At 41.2% G+C, this 13,048-nt stretch overlaps 1 protein-coding gene across 1 annotated transcript in view; it reads right to left on the bottom strand.

The window, feature by feature from the left end:
• The window catches only part of LOC124140922, a 33,576-nt gene extending 30,991 nt beyond the window's left edge, over positions 1 to 2,585 (bottom strand). The window contains exon 1 of the mRNA XM_046508764.2: positions 2,370 to 2,585. The gene's annotated coding sequence lies outside the window, so the exon portion shown is untranslated. The remainder of the gene's footprint in view (positions 1 to 2,369) is intronic.
• Between the last annotated feature and the right edge of the window lie 10,463 nt (positions 2,586 to 13,048).

The raw sequence follows: 13,048 nt of genomic DNA, 5'->3' as shown, positions 1-13,048 counted from the left end.
ATTTTAGATTACAGAACGAGATCTATTAAGACTCAAAGATCTTGTTATTACAAACTCTTGCTTTTTCGGTTTCATAATGCCAATTTCAGTTACCGTCCATATACCAAAACGGCTGTCCAAAGTTATTCCATTTTCGTAACCTGACACATGTTCAAGGAAAGCGAATGTTATTTTTCAACCTTTAAAATCCCCTTTCGGGGGGAAAACATTACACTCCTTTTTTAATGGAACATGTTTTCATAAAAGCATTCACATTAGTGTACCGGTATGACAAAACATTAGCTGCCACAAACTACATCCGAAATTTGGAGAACATGAGTAAATGGCCATTAAAACGAATTCATATCTGCGTAGGATTTAAAAAAGGACGTAGTAATCATGTTTTGCATATTTTACAATTCACGAATGAAGGCATGTTTCTATGTAAGTAACCATTCACATAATTTCCCATATGTAGCTAATAGTAAACGCATTGGGATAAATCTCTTGTTTATTGAAAACACATGTGCACTAATTCTCTTGCGTCAGAATATTTCAACAGCGGTTTTCTATGTATATTTCAGTGTACATACTGCAAGTGTTTGAGGTGAACAAAAACTAATAGGAAATAGGATTTATGTCGTTATAAGACATCAATATCCCAGCCATACCCAGGTCACCACGCCGGGATCAGACATGCCTGGCCCATGGACGTAGAACTGTACACTAGAATAACCACGGGGCCATGACTGTTGACAAACATTTAGATCCAGAAATAAAGTTATCTTATTTAAAAATTTATATCTACAAACAAACATAACCTAACTGGAGGAAAGAGCAAGGCTTAATGTAGAGCTGGGGCAATCTAGACTTGCGAAGTCATTCTAGACTTGAGTCTGATTCGTTTTCTAATATATTCTAGGGTCTTGGGGACATAGTAACTTGTGGTTCCTTGTCAATTTAGTTATACCATCGGACATGCTTGGTGTACTAAGCTGCCTTAGGTGTCACACGGGCATTCACAGTGATCGTCTCGCACAGCCGTAATTTGTCTGTCATACAGACCCTGATACAAATATATCCAATACAGCCCATGCAAGTCTATAATGTTTGGCAAGTCTAGGTTACTGCAGTTTCTGAAAATGAAGAGAGTCTCTGGGCTCCTTTTTATTATATTTTTATTAAGATAATTAAACAACTGTTTTTTTCTGATTTTATTATTTAAGAGGCTAGATGTTAGTCTTGGCAATAAGGGACACCACGGCGTTTGTGTCTGACGGCAGGCCTGGTGTACTACAGTGAGTGAGTTTATGCTTTACGTCACATCGGCAATATTTCAGCCACATCGTGACGACCGGTGACTATAATACCACTGGTATGAATATGTTTCTCGCGACCACCATGGTACTGTACCACCACGGATACCATCAGGGTATCACAATGACTTCTCTATGACAAGCATCGTGCGGTAGACTACGTCGGGTACTACAGGCAACGTTACAATGGTACCGAGCGGCTTAAATAACTGATGGAGCATCAAGCTTTAGCCTCTCACTCAAAATCATTGTTAGGCGTCAACAGTGTCATCACCTATGCATCCCACAGAATTAGTATATACTACTAGAAAGTTTCATATTACTTTAACATTAACTATAGAAATACGAAAGAATAGAACGGTCCTTTTTTATTAGTATATAAACCACTTGCTGTACTTATTTTTGCCAGAGCGCCAATTACGTTTCAGATGGAGAAACTACCAGCGATGAAGGGATCTTTAGGTGTGTCAGAGAGCCTGAAGATGAGTAAGAGATGCTATTTAACTGCTGAAACGAAAAGTAGTTTCAGTCTAGTTGGTCCCAGCCGAATGTATGTGAAATAAGAATTAAGCGAATCCAGATCGAGATATGATGTGAATCTAGAACAAATTGGTTACTTTAGAAAAGAAACTAGGAAAACGTTATTATTCACATAAATCAAAATTGGTCGCATGTCTTTTGGAGAGTCAGTATGTAAAAAATAATAATATGATAACAGTCTATGAAAATCACAATGTTTAATTATGGAACACTGTTCTGTTATATACGTCATACAGTGTCTTCAACACTAAGTCGATATCATTCTTACGCCCTGCTTCATAACAAGGCTCTTACAAATGCCACTATTATTCTTGATGCAATTGTTGAATATATTTTTAAGGTCTATCTTACTTGATGATAAAACGTTAATCATTTTACTAAAATTGACAATTAATATTTATGAAATCACATACAATTAATCATTCACATGACACATTACTGGTGGCTCACACAAATGACACCTCACTGATTGTTAAACGTAACATGCATCACGTATAAACTCACAGCAACCTACCGCGCTACATTGAAACGTACCTGCAATTGACACTGACAATCCATGTACATTTCAGTATATCCAGGTATATTCTCAATGGCAATGCTGAACAATGCCGGCCCACCTGGAAATCGACAACCTACACATGGTGCATCTAGCTCAGGCCTACATCGCACGCAGGATTCCACAGGCCGTGTTACACCTCTAAATGCAACACACAACTCGACTCCCCGTCTACCGGGACAAGGAAAACGTTTGGAGCTCGAGTAATTGCACATGAAGGGGAAGTAACTGCTTTAAGGCGTGTCGATTTCGCCATTGGATCCATTTCTTTGTTTATTTGTGTTTCCCCACGATAGACAGGCGTAGATGTTCGTGCTGTGAGAACTGGTTTTAGTGGGTATATTGGTAGATATTTACACAGAGGTGTTGACAAGGTGTGATTGCCAGGTGCCAGGTGTGATTGATTTATATCAGTTATAACTGTACATGTTATATCAGTATTCCAATTAATTTCTAAATTAGATTTAGATTTAACACGATAACCCAGAACATTTCTTCTTAGTAATAGCATGAACTTCTCAAATAACAGTAAAGTCAGACACGGCAACAAAGGGTGTTTTAAGTCATTAAATTACCGTTATATACTTTGATAAATTTGTAAGAGCCCTTGTAACGGGATATTTAGAAATAGGTGGACAAAATGATCTCCACATTGGGCTGCTAATGAGTTGTTTAAGATTGATTATCAAAGATGATCTGGAAACCTTATACCGTTAATGATGGATTTAAAAGGCACCAGTTTGTCTCTCTTTAATCCTCAACAAACGGATGAACCAAGGAAGTGTACGGATGTATTGCTGATACAGACATGTATTGAATCTGAAGCAAGTTCCAGACATCTGGACACAACATGCGGGTGTTATAAGTTTAAACAATCCGAACTGACCATGGTGACTTTGATGATCGTTATTACATCCCTCTGTTCAGTTTCCTTCCGAAACTCGCCGAACAGAGCCGAAATGTGAGGAATTTATCACGCTTGCTTTACTTACAATTTTGACATTGGTGAACTAGAAAAGAAGTTGGAAATGTGTTTGCATGGAATTTAGGTAATGACTAACACTGGCATCAGTGATGTGGTTAATGGATACAGGAGCGGTATCAGCATCCATTCACACTTGCTACCAAGCCGCTCATCATTTGTTCAACCAAAGACGACTGTAGCAAACCAATGGATGCTCTAACGCTGTGGATCATGTTTTTTTTTCTGTTTAATCCAACCTGTAGTCTGTCTTACAGACCCGAGAGCACATATTTAATGACACAGTCCCTGAATGCGACTCCACTCCGCACCCTCTTCTCTATCAGCGTGTATTCATCCCTTTCTTAGCCCTAGCTTTGAAAACAAGAGACCTGAGGGTTCTGTAATAGTAGATGGGTTCATTGTACAAAAATAAATTATTTAACCTTATCACATTACCTTATTTGAGGGGTTGTATGTTAGCCTACCAAACCTACTGCGACTAAAGCAGGAAACTTGCCATATATCATGATCCCCGATGGCACACATGTGGGCTATCGAACCACGATCTTCGCCGTAACGAGCGACCGCTTACCCTATAGGCTACCCACCGTGAAACAACGTGAAATATTCATCCATAATAAATGGCCCCGTTTATGATTTGTATGATATATAAACTGATGCCACAGAAGACAGGGGAGATAACTCCTATAACAGATTCCAGAAGGGGGCAACGTGAAGGTCACCGAAGGCCACGACAAAGAGCAAACCCGTAGTGGAGCTCAGTCGGCGCACAGCATGGAGGGGGGTCGGGTTTCTCGTCAAATATCACGAGATGTTGAATCTTGTGAGAACATAACACACATTGTGTTGTACGGCAGTTCCGTTCCCTCTTTGATGTGATAGCTTAGCATTTGGAATGGCGCCGGTGTAGCTTGGTACCAGCTCCCTATCAGAATCAAAATTGTTTTTTTCTTCAAATGCGTACAATCATACAGTTTCAGATGTTCTTTTTCACATATTCACATGAGTGTAAGCATACATAATGGGAATATGTGATTAATATCCAATCTGATTAATCAATCTAAAATTAGGTTTTGTCGAATTAACGTTACCTCACGGCACGTTTGCAAAAATGAAATCTCGTTAGTCCACTAACCCCGCATTCCAAACGGACGATTATAATATGTATAGGGACTTATGTATACATAGGATATTGTTCATTAACATAGATCCATAAAATAATGTTCACTGGTAACGATAGTCTTTCGAGTTAGGATATATAAGTTGCATATGGTCATATACTGACGGTCAGAAGTGATGCAACATTGATATTTCCATCACTGAATGAAAGGATGCATGATACATAAAGTATAACATAGAGCACGTGTACATGTTTCTTGTACAGAGCGAGAGACTTGGTAAGCTTTTGTTTGCTTGTTGCTTACCGCCGCACTCCAGCTATATGACGGCGGTCTGTAAATAATCGAGTCTGGACCAAATATCCAGTGATCGATACCATGAGCATCGATGCACGCAATTGCATCAACCAAGTCAGCGAGCCTGACCACCCGATCCCATTAGTCGCCTCTTACATCACGGGTTGCTGATGACTTATTCTACCCCCGAATCCTCACGGGGTATTCTTGTTAAGCAGTGAGCCATTCTAGTCATGCCTATTCTCTCGTTGATTTCAATAAAGGCATCAAGATCAGCTTTTCGACATCTGATCTCATGAACCGACAATCTTGTTATTATGTGGTTAAAACGTATTTCAAAGCAGTTTCTAAAGACCAACGGAGTTGGTAGGACACCCCAGTCCCATATTACAATATACACTCCCGTTCAAAAGAAAGCATACCCTTGAAAATTGGAATTGACCAAAAAAATACAAACGTTATCCCAACGTTACTAGGATGAGAGTCTGGAATATATGCACCAACTGCTTCACTCATCTTCCCGCGGCAAGAAAGTTAACTGACTTTAAAAGTACAGATTCCACCCTTGCCGAACTAGGCTGGAATTCCTGGGCTCGATCGTAGCGCCACCAGTGACTATTGCGAGTTATGTCCTTTCTATGCCTCTCCTATGGACCAATCAGATTCCACCTCACTTATCACTTGCATTTGCTTTAAACGAAACGGCGGCGCCCAGTCAAGACGATCTGATCGATAATCAAGATCTACATTGTGATAAAACGAGTCTTACATCGCGAAGTGCATCAAATCACGTGAGCACCTTGATTAAACACATGAAAAGATTTACAAAATATCTGTTGACAACGAGTTAGCGGTGCACATGCTTTGCAAATCCTGCAATCAACCGAAATCTGTATGAAAGTTTACGAACCTGATTTCGATTTCGGAGCGCGATTTTGATTGGACTATGCATAGACTCGTTAGTCCAGCCAAAATGTAACTCCATCATACCAGCCTAGTTCGGCAAGGGTGGAAACTGGACTTTTATAGTCAGTTAACTCCCTTGCCTCGGGAAGATGGCTTCACTTTGCTGATACAGATATAGATATTTATTGGAACGTTTATATCACATCATGTCAATATCTTGCTAGATTACATAAATGGATACGTGTTATACAGACATACATTTCACTGTTTCATATTATAAATTGACTGAAACATATCTGTGTGGTTTATTTCTGATTTTGACCATCAGTATGTATCAATTATTCGCTGCATCTTGACTCTTCAACTATTTTAACTTGTAAACGTGTTATGAGTAACAGTATATATGTATGATCCATGCAAACCTTTCTTATCGTTCCGACCTCTCCTCCCACATCGAGCTGACACGAAACTCGAATATTGTCCAAAGCGGCCTTAAATCCACTCACTCACTCATCTAACAGTTACAGACAACATGTGTACATGATTATAGAGATTCAAAAGCTGATAAAATAATCCAGACCATCTTATGATTTTCACAAATGGTGCGTTTTCAACAGCAATGCGCTATGTAAATGTATGTGTGACAAGCACATATGTAATTATATGTTTCTGATAGATAAATAGTTGATCTATGTTAAAGTGAGTGAGTGAGTGAGTATGGTTTTACGCCGCTTTTAGCAATATTCCAGCAATATCACGGCGGGGGACACCAGAAATGGGCTTCACACATTGTACCCATGTCGGAAATCGAACCCGGGTCTCCGGCGTGGCGTGCCAACGCTCTAACCACTAGGCTACCCGACCGCCCCTCTATGTTAAGGAGTAACGCATATCACCAGATAGGAAAGTGTACTATTTGACAAGAAAAGCCAAATGTTCGATTTATTATGTGATTTCTAACTGATCACATTCTGCAAACAAGACTCTCAAATGTCATATAAGTAGACTATTGAGAGAGAAAAAAAGCGGCGTTTCCGGAGCAAATAGTCGGAACACACCTTCAACAGTAATCGCTAGTATAAATGAGCTTTGGCTTTCTGTAATAGCAAATCCCATATAGTACCGTACACTTGGTCGAGTTGTGGGAACACAAGAGCGGGCTGTTTGTGATTAAAGAACATACAACAGAGCACATATGATCCTGGAGTGTTGCCATCCATCACGACTGTGAGAGATTGGTATCAGCATGTTTCCCAGAACACGGTGACCACTTGTACAGTGTGTTATGCACGTCGGACCACTGACAGACATACTTACGGGGGACAATACTCCGCGGTCTGTTTTCAGCCCAGGCCCTGACGTCGTATGTGTGTTTGTGTGATGGTTGTTTAACGCCGCACTCAGCAATATTCCAGGTAGGTGACAGCGGTCTGTAAATCTGGACCAGACAATATAGTGATTTAAATAATGAGCAACCATCCACGAGGTCGCCGGAAACAAAATCTCCAAGCCTGACCATCTTCTCCATAAAGTGGCCTCTAAACAGACCTCGTTTTATCCCTTAATGCCGAGCGCCAGACAGGGTAACAACAAGTACCATAATTATTTTCTGCTCAGTCCGCTCATTTTAGTCAACTATTGGTACATAAATTGAGTTTTAATGGATATATTTTCGCACGACAACGTAAAACAATATGCTAAAAAATAACCACTAACACTAACTAAAACTGGCACTAACATCCATAAAATATACTGAAACATGTTCAATTTTGAACGCAAATGAACTCGAAACCCTCCCTACCAGTACGAGGGCATGCAACAAAATGATCGCGTTGTTTGTTTACAAACGAGCGTCTCAGCAGATGATTTCTGCAGACACAGCAAGAGTTTGTATTTGAATTTATTAGCGTGTGTATAACTGCTGACGTGTGTGTGTTTCCAAGCACGGGCGATCATTGGCTTCTCCAGGTTGCTCGTGCACAATGTCCATTTCACAGCAGCCGGCCCCATCTGGAAGGCGCGTCACCTGTCAATTGTGTGTGTGCGGGTACTAGATTAACGTGCTATTCAGCGTTACATCGGGGACTTGTCATTACCTTTTAAATGTATTGACTCTTTATAGGTTACGAACTTAGTGATTCAGTAGTTTAGAATATTGAAGCTGACTCAGCGAGGAAGTGTTTCATGAACACTCCTTGTTTCTTCAAGGAACGTATTTGTTCAGAAAGATAAGAAAAAGAAAGAATGGTTAGTTGGTTTGTTGTTTTACGCCGCACTCAGCAATATTACAGCTATATGACGGCGGCCTGTAGATAATGGAATCTGAACTAGACAATCCACGCAATCGGGATACGATGACATGCATCAAGCAAGTCAGCGAGCCTGACCACCCGATCCCATTAGTCGCCTCTTACGACACGCATAGTCGCCTTTTACGCAAGCATGATTAACTATAGTCATACGAAAGAATCGGATGGTCCTTAACTTGTTTTGAGTAGTCTAGATGTCTGTGAGAATGGTTTGTAATCAGCAGTCTCAATAAGCAGTTGGGTCAAGAAATTGAGTAACCGGCAAAGTGACACAATGTACACATTTGATTCTCATTCAGACATGGAGTACTGGGTATCTTTTCTCTTCGGAATCTCCATGTCGTCTTCTTGCCTACCCACAATCCATTTCTGACTAGCTGACTCTTTAATGCCGTAAGGGCGTTGGGATATCCTCGTGGTAAATGATTTCGTCACAGGCGTAGGTTCGATATCCCTTGAGTGCAATGTGTGAAATCCATCCATGATATTGCTGGAATATTGCCGTAAGAGGCATAAAAACATATTCACTAACTCAGTTAATGCCCTTAACCCCCCCTTCTAATCGCAGACAGTTACCGTTTCTGCCCTCAGTTGCTGGAAATATGTGAAATACAAGACAAAAACTGTTTCCCTTTGGTGGTACACATCTAAGTAAAGTAATTATGTAACATCTTGCAATTGACAAGACCAGCACGCGCTGGTGACAGGTGGAGATGTGTATCTCTGCACGTGCAGACACATAGCACGCCCGTCAATCAATAGCTAATTCAAAATGTCAAAATTCTTCCTGTGCGATCTCGAAGCTTGAGAGAAGGACGGTTTAAACCAAAAGCAGTAGTATTTGTAAATCCTGTTGGGGTTTGTGTCAGCCCTGTAATGTACTTGGGAGGGCATTCCACAAAACGGAACTGCCTTTTCGCTCAACACAATGCGGTCACCTTCTATATAAGAGTTGGTCAAACTACACATAGGCTTTTGTTTTATGTTTTTTTGTTTGTTTGTGTGTTTGTTTTGTTGTTTAACGCCGAGCAATATTCCAGCTATATGGCGGCGGTCTGTAAAGAAGGGCCAAAGAATCCAGTGATTGACATCATGAGCATCGGTCCACGCTATTGGGATACGATGTCGTGCATCAAACAAATCAGCGAGCCTGACCACCCGATCCCGGTAGTCGCCTCTTACAACAAGCACAGTTGCTTCTTAGACAAGCATGGGTTGCTGAAGACATATTCTAATCCGCACCTTCACTGGCCTATACAGGTAAAACGAATGCTGAAACAACTTATAACTATTTGCCGATGTGAAGTAAAAGAATTCTTTTTTATTTCAAGTAGCAAGTGTAAACAATGTGTAGCGGGATATTATATATGGAACTGTTTGAGCGTTAGAGTGAATATTGCCTAGCCCACATCAACAATCTTGCAGTTTATTAAGGGGATAAAATAGTCCCGGACCAATGGAATCTGGCGTTCACATGCCCTTTCGAGGCAACCCTATACGTATACCATTTTAACTACGTGTGTATAAACATTACGGTGTTTGACATTATCCGCCACTCGGCAGCGTGTTTGTCAGAACACACACGATTCTATGTCGTTATGTAACCGTTATGCTCAAGGCTAAAGGCAATTTACAAACACACCTGTCTTCATGAATCCTCGCGCGAGGTACTGCACTCGGAAACATGTTTATCTCCGCCATGGGTCTGTTCCCGAACTTGGCGCTCATCCTGTTCATCAAACAAAGTCGTGGTTACGACGTCTTGCTTCGGAGATCGCTCTGTGCATCTTGGTATTGAAATCAGCAGGCGGGAATAAAGTTTCTCATCTTTTAATGAAACAACATTCCTGCCTCTGATAAGGACCTGCTTATTTCGGGAAAGTGTCTTGGGGTGTTTCATATCCCAGTCAGCAGTTTTACAGCTGTATCACGTTGTCGGCAAATCCATCACACTGGGAAAGTAAACGAGTGGTTGATGGAGTAAGCATTAATCAATGTCGTCGGAGTAAACGATGCGTCATTGAGAAAAAGCGGATCCAGATTTGGGTGCTTGTAGATGTGCACCCCCATCCCCCTCCCCACCCCCAAACGTTCTCTTAGAAGATTAAAAATACAAAACATTTGATATAACTTTTTTTCGTGATAGGGTATCGGGTGTGTGAACGTTTTGCAACACTACACTGACTCACGATGTCATATAAGGCAAATTGCTTCGAGGGTTGCTTGCCTTAATACTTGACTTTTGTTAACTTGTGACCACAGAATCCGTCTTTTACAAAGAAGACGTATCCGTGCTTTGAGCTATTGGAATAACATGTACACTTTAAATAGAAACAGCTCCACAAATTACCAACAAAGACACACTCCCTATAAAGTTTGTTAAGATGTGTTACGAACACGACACACTTTTAATGGAACCAACCACAGTAAGTCACGCAAATTGTGCAGAGTTCTTATAATTTCGATGCAAACTTTATGGGGATTGTGTCTTCGTTTGTATATGTGTGGCTATTTTTATTTAAAGTGTGTACATACTAGTATTCCATAGTTTGTGAGCTCTCCGCTAGTTTTCTTTGGCACGCCCATAGATGATAGATTTCAGGGCACAGTTCTATCCACACGGACCTTCCATTGTGGCCAACGGATCCACGCGTTAGTCGTTTCTTATATCATTGCAGGGACCAGCATGGTGAGGTTAGGTGAAATTGGGTTTAATGTCGCGTCCAAAATTATTGCACATATATAGCGACGTGCATGCACGTGTGTGTGTGTGTGTGTGTGTGTGTGTGTGTGTGTCTGCTTGTACTAGTCCGGACTAAAGGCCAATTTATAGTGCCAGCTCACTGAGATACCATGCCGCAGTTTAACATGAATACCCCACTCAGACACAGTATACTGACTCCGAGCCGACCAGACCTTGTTTTAGCCCCTTAATGCAGAGCTTCAGACGGGGTAACAACAAGTACCATGTTTTAACGTCTTTTGGTATGACGCGGCCGGCAATCGAACCCCGGACCTTCCGCTCTCCGGGCGGACTCTCTACCACTAGACCACGGAGGCGGTCGGACCAGCATGTATAATGATTAACTCACATACTGTGAACCTTCTCGTGACAGGTGGTTGTGTGTCAATATGATATCTCGCAACATGCACGGGCGCCGCAATTCACCATACAGTGTTGTGTTCCTTCGGACGTGTCAGGATCCGCTTGTCGTGGGTTCGAATATCAGATTCGCCCCGAATATGAACCTGAGTTCGTTAGCATCAAACAGGTGCTTTATGTCTCCGACCTGGGCACCACAGATATTTCTTCCATGATAAAACAAAAATGTTCTTAACCCAGCCAAGTCACTCAGCATGTGATACCACCTTTGAGCAGTCACAGTATGCCTGTTACCATCAACACCAAGGAGAAGATTCATTTCACAGATCTGTTTTATGGAAATAATACATTGCTACTATACGCGGGGATTTTCAATAACAGCTGATCGTTGTTAAGTAATCTGCAGATACATACATGCTGACTTGGTTGATGCATGACATCGTATCCCAATTGCGTAGATCGATGCTCATGATTTCAATCACTTGATTGTCTGATCCAGTCTTCGCCAACCCATGCTTGCCCTAAAAGGCGACTATGCTTGTCGTAAAATGCGACCAACGGGATTTGGTGGTCATGCTCGCTGACTTGATTGATGCATGTCATCGGTCCCAATTGGGCGGATCGATGCCCATGATGTCAATCACTGGATTGCCTGGTCCAGACTCGATTATTTAGAGACCGCCGCCATATAGCTGGAATATTGCTGAGTGCGGCGTTAAACAACAAACAAACTGTATAAAAGTTTTTATGTATAAACGTGATGATCGCCCTGATCGTGAACACAAAGCTTGTGACGAAAATAGTACAGCATACACAACAGACAGTGGTGACCATACATGTTGTAGCTGTTATTCTTGCATTAAAAGCCTCTGTGTCCACGATCACGACAATCTTCACGTGTATACATAAAATCTCCCGAATTGTATTCAACGATCACTGTTATGTTACATGTCACACATCCTACTCAAAGAAGTTGAAGAACGCCCATTTTTTAATATGACTATAATTAATCTGGCATGACTGGTGGGTATTGCAACACACAGCCAACCAAGTGTGGGTATTCTGTAACTAGTTTTGAGTAGTTCGATATATCCCCCTTACGCTAACGGACGATTTCTTTTGGAAACGTTTACATATAATTAAAAGGACTGGACTACTTTCTGAGTTTCGTTTCTCCGCGCGATTTCACTTGAATCCTTATTGAGAGAAAAGAAGTGTTGGTAAGTTCTGTTTCTAGAATTAAATTCACCATTTAGAGCAGTACAATTCACCTCTTATCAAAGTCAACTACACGAGGCTACCAAGTAAGCCAGAGAATGTTTACGCACCAGTAATCATAGTTGAAGCTTTATCACGGCGTAATCGAGACATATCAACAAATTAATGCGCCATCGGGGTATTATGACGCACAGTGAGCCATACCTCAAAACCTATTCATCAGATCCTGTTAGTTGGTTTTAACAAGATTGTGTGTTTGTTGTTTAGGCCGCACTCAGCAATATTCTAGTTGTATGAGTAAATAATCGAGTCTGGACCAGGCAATCCAATTATTGACATCATGAGCAACGCTATATGCAATTGGGATAAGATGACATGCATCATCAAAGTGAGCGAGCCTGACCACCCGATCCCGTTAATCGCCCCTTTTGACAAAATACTGTACTTTACCAAGAGAGTGTTATCCCAAATATAAAATTTGTTACATTTGACCATTGTGTGTTCATGTATGAATGTGGTAATTTTTCCTTGGGTAATAATACTTAAACGGTAAATTTGTGACATCCTCATTTTCGTGACTGGACGCATTCAGCGTAAACGGCCAGAGGCCAACAAAATAGCTTGAATACATGTGTTGGTCCGGTGACGCTTTCAGACATCATATTACGTTCGCTTCGCACACTTCTTGGCGTATTCGGGTGCTGTTAGTCGTTTGCAATGC

The sequence above is a fragment of the Haliotis rufescens genome, unplaced genomic scaffold, assembly GCF_023055435.1.
Source record: "Haliotis rufescens isolate VD_foot unplaced genomic scaffold, xgHalRufe1.0.p SCAF_2, whole genome shotgun sequence".
Classification (NCBI taxonomy): Eukaryota; Metazoa; Mollusca; class Gastropoda; order Lepetellida; family Haliotidae; genus Haliotis; species Haliotis rufescens.
Note: the sequence above shows the minus strand (reverse complement) of the source record. Positions and strands in the feature narration are given on the sequence as shown.